We start from the raw sequence: 4,381 nt of genomic DNA, 5'->3' as shown, positions 1-4,381 counted from the left end.
TTCTCCTCCCCCTCCTCCTCCCTTCCCTTTCTCCCTTCCCTTCCCCTCCATTCCCACCCCTCCCCTCCAGCAGGTGTGTCCCCCTTCTCTTCCCCTCCCCCCTTCCCCCTCTTTCCTTTTTCTTGCGGAACTGAGGACTGAACCTAGGGCTTTGCACAAGCATTCTGTCACAACAGAGCTACATCTTCAGCCCTTTCAGTTCTTACGTTTTGAGACGCAGTCTCACTAAGCTCCCCAAGCTGGCCTTGAATGGGGCAGGCTTTGAACCTGAGGTCCTCCTGCCTCATATTCCGGAGTACCTGGGATTACCGTCCTCTGCCACCAGGCCTGGTTAAGAATCTGATTTTCAACAAACAAAATCCCTCATGCTTAAGATTGGGCTTGGCATATTTGGAAGTCCTTCTGTGATCACTCCAGGAGCTTCTCGCCATTTTCTCAGAGCCAGCAGGCGTCTTCCTGCAGACAGGTAGAGCCTGTGGGAACAGGAAGCACAGTAACTGCAAAGGCTGAACATAGTTTCCCAGCTAGCAGTGCCATCAGCAGGATGCAGTCTGACTGAACTTCCCCTTCCTGTCCAGCAGATGGCGAGCGTGTGCTGGCGCTGCTGCTTCTGGGAGGCCACCGAATTGCTTGCAAGGTAAAAATTCTCCACCCATCAGCAGGTTCCTGTATGGAGTTACATCAGATGTGGGGGTGGTGGTGGACCTATCCAGTTCGAATGCTTTCCCATAGCATCCCTGTCAGATGTGGAAGCTTGGTCCTAGTACCCTGCTAAATGCTCAGAAATTGAGGTAGCATCTCCCCACAACAGGCTCCTGCATCTGTATGGAGGTGGATATCTCCCCCTCTCCATTGGCAACCAGATTCTAGATTAAATTAAAATGGAAAACTGAACAAAGTTTAAAAGTAATACACCCAAATATCGGACAACAAAGCCATCTTTACATATCAATGAGGGGCCCTGCTCTGGGAGCGGAAGGTCTGCAGGGCCAAGTCGGTGGGTTGAAGTCATAACTGAGGTGTGGCAGCCGTGGGCAGAAGGGGGCTCTGTCTATCACCTTCCTGCTCAGTTCGCTGCCCTGGGTCTTGGGAGGCAGGACAGGATGTTGGAAGGAGTCTAGTCTCTGAAACAAGAATGCTCAAATCCCATTCTGGCTACCTATTAGCTGTGTGCTTTTGGACAAATTAAAAAAAAATTTAAATATTTTATTTTTTTTTAATGTGTATGTGTGTATTGCTTGCATGTAGGTAAGTGTGCCCGTGTCGTGCAATGCCCTTGGAGGACAGAAGAGGCTGTCAGATCCCCTGGAACTTGAGTTACAGACAATTGCTTCCTGTCATGTGGGTGCTGGGATTCAAATCTGTGTCTTCTGCAAGAACAGCCGGTATTCTTAACCACTGGGCCATCTCTCCAGCCCTGAACAAGTTTTTTTTTTTTTTAAAAAAAACTTTTCATGCCTCAGTTTCCCTACCTGTAAGGTGGACATCATGGATGATTAACTGCATGATATTATGTAGTGTTTAAATTATTTTCTTTATATGTACATATTATTTATTATTTTTATTTTATGAGTGTGTTGCCTACACATATATAAGTGCATCTGTGGCATGCAATGCCCATGGAGGTCAGAAGAAGGCATCTAATCTCCTGGAACTGGAGTTGCGGACAGTTGTTAGCCACCATATGGGTACTGGGAATCGAACCAGGGTCCTCTGTAAGAGGAATCAGTAGTCTTAACTGCTGAGCCTTCTCTTGACCCCTTTAAATGACTTTCAATTCATATGATGTTTCCGGCATATAGCAGGTATGAAACAGATGTTTGGTTGCTGTTGTGCTCCTTTTAGTTCTTCTTCGGTAAAGCAGGCAGAATCACCTTGGTGGTCCCAAAGGGGTAGGTGATATTTTAAGAGAAGAGGCTGGAGAAGGATCTCAGAGTTGACACCATCTCTCCTCTCTCTCCAGGTGCTCGTTATGAAAGAAACCTATTAGCTCACCTTCCAGTGCGTCTACCACCATGGCACATGTAGATCCGAGTCAAAGTGTATTTACTGGGGAAGGTAAGTGATGCCCTGGGCAGGTTCTAGGCCCTCATGAGGCAGGTCTGTGCTGGGCTGGGTGCCAGCCTGTTTCTGAGGTGCCTTTTCCCTGAGACCATGAGGCCTTTGCTGCTCATCAAAGCCTCCCTGTTGCCTCTCTTTGGGGCAAGGTAGGGGCTTCAAGATGCTCATAGACAACAGCCCAGAGAGGGAGAGGGAGCTCTGCACACACTCACTTATCATACTGCTTCCTCATGTCAGAGCTCAGAATTAGACTTTTCTCTAGAGGGTTGCCGAGCACGCAGCAGCTTTCAGGATCAAAGCATGAACGATCCACAACTAGGCCCGGCTCCACTTATTTTCCTCCATCTCACCCCTTGCACTCTGCAGCCTTCTGCCCTGGAGTGCTTTATTATTTGGCCTGTGTATCCAGAAGCTGTACTGCAGACTGGCCAGCTTGGAGTCTCTCAGGGGTCCTGCCTGTAGCAGCAGCATCTTGCCCTCTTCCAGTTGGTGAGAAGACCCTGTTAGCACCAGAAGCCTGAGCCAAGCTTTCAGCTCCATTTTGGGATGTACCAGTGTCCTGGTACCTGGACATGAGCAAGCCCCTTTTAATCCCTGGATCTTCCCTGGTCTCCCAACTTAGTAGAATCTCAGTAACCACCTCCTTTGGTTCTTGACCCAACCATAACTAACTGACATGATGGATAACGTTGAGCAGGTATTCAGGCCTCAGTCCCATCACCTGCAACACGAGTGTTCAGCTAGATGACCTTTGATCACTGATCATAGGTGCACATGCACCTTGAAGCTTAAGGAACATGATTGCCAGATATTAGTGAGAGCCTAAGGTGTCCCTCAGGGGGCTGAGGAGGCACTCAGTTTGCCATCAGTGTCAGTGTAATACCTGAGTGAGGACAAATGGGAAAAGCAGATGAGGAGAAGGGTCAGGAATTTTCTTGGAGTCATGGGCTGGATTCTACCATTTCTTTTTCCCTCTGATGGTGTGCAGAGGGCCTAGACAAGAGGAACCAAAGGGAGGACTCCTTCCATCCCTCAGCACAGCTTCCGTCTCATGCTTTCTTTCTTCCCAGGTCAGTTTATGGCCATCTCTGCCCACTATTCCTACCACCTTTTCACCAAGCACCTCTTCCCATCTGAGTTTCAATCTAGCCATTCCCCTGTGTACTGTAGCCCCATCACCCTTTCCTTTAACTTCTACCAGCAGCTATCCAGAGGGACACATGGAAGATGCTGACTTAAAGAGCAAGCCTGGGGACTAAGGCTGGCGGAGCTGTCCTCGTGGAGACCTGTGTAAAGAGCAACGTAGTTCCCAGCCCACCAGATCCTCCTGGAGCTACAGTTCATACACCAAAGGCAGAAGAACCTCCTTTTCAGAGTACAGGAGGAAAGAGATGAACTCAGGCATCACATCCACTTCTCACATGGATTTGTGTCTGTGTATCTCCTGTTTCTACTATATATGGTCCTCAAATGGAAGGGACTGTCTTCTTCTCAGTGGCCCCCATACCTGTCACAGCATCTTAATAAATGGATCTTTGGAGTCTGCAACTGGTGGTCATGACCACTGGTAAGGAACAGGCCTAGGCATGGAAGGAGTCAAGGCTGATTTGATATCTGACTTACAGTGGGAAATTTGTTTGATTTCTGATATAGCCATGTAAACAGTTACCTCTGCATAGCTTTTGGTTCCCCATTACCTGCATGTGCATCCATATATGTAGGATTCTGTGGTCTGTTAGTCGGATGAAAGAAAGGGCCTTATGCACAGATCAGAATTGTTTTCAAGCATGCATGCATGTGTCAATGCGAATTTCTCTGTTTTTACTTGTCTCTTCTGTAAATGCCGGCAAATAAAAGCCTCTGAGATCAATGGTTCTCCTGGTCCAGTGGGGGACACTGAAGTCCACTGAGAGTTCAGAATACATGTACTGAAAGCCTACAAGAGACCCGAGAGGGAGTACAGGAATGAGATAACAGAGACCAACATAAGCAAACATTTCTGTGCTCATTAAGCCCAGAACTGGCTGAGTTTCTGTAAAGCAGTGGGCCGGGGAGCTGTCTACACCTCCAGGACCCTTGTTCTTCTCCCTAATCATACCCCACCTTCGTTCTTTTTAATTCTTAGGTAAGTTATTTTCTTTTTGATTTCTCAACATTGGACAATATTAAAGAATTATTGAAAGTTGTATAGTGCTATTTGGGAAATATTTATCCAACAGGTACTCTAATTAATCAGTTCAAGGCCAGACCAGGCTACATCCTGTGAACAAAGCACAGATTCCTTTGCAAGTCACACAGGATGTGAGCACTCACTTTTCTA

General features: G+C 47.5%; 1 protein-coding gene across 4 annotated transcripts in view; it reads left to right on the top strand.

Annotated features, from left to right (window-relative positions):
- Positions 1 to 3,931, top strand: part of Kcna1 (potassium voltage-gated channel subfamily A member 1) — a 118,551-nt gene extending 114,620 nt beyond the window's left edge. For 2 of the 4 annotated variants that reach the window (XR_606956.1, XR_606958.1), the window contains exons 3-5: positions 582 to 637; positions 1,964 to 2,058; positions 3,263 to 3,931. The gene's annotated coding sequence lies outside the window, so the exon portion shown is untranslated. Of the gene's footprint in view, positions 1 to 578; positions 638 to 1,348; positions 1,386 to 1,963; positions 2,059 to 3,262 lie in introns of those variants that run through there. The other 2 variants (XR_606957.1, XR_606959.1) reach the window with 2 other exon arrangements.
- Positions 3,932 to 4,381: the final 450 nt, after the last annotated feature.

The sequence above is a fragment of the Nannospalax galili genome, unplaced genomic scaffold (genome assembly GCF_000622305.1).
Source record: "Nannospalax galili isolate Female #2095 unplaced genomic scaffold, S.galili_v1.0 scaffold589, whole genome shotgun sequence".
NCBI classification, from domain to species: Eukaryota; Metazoa; Chordata; class Mammalia; order Rodentia; family Spalacidae; genus Nannospalax; species Nannospalax galili.
Note: the sequence above shows the minus strand (reverse complement) of the source record. Positions and strands in the feature narration are given on the sequence as shown.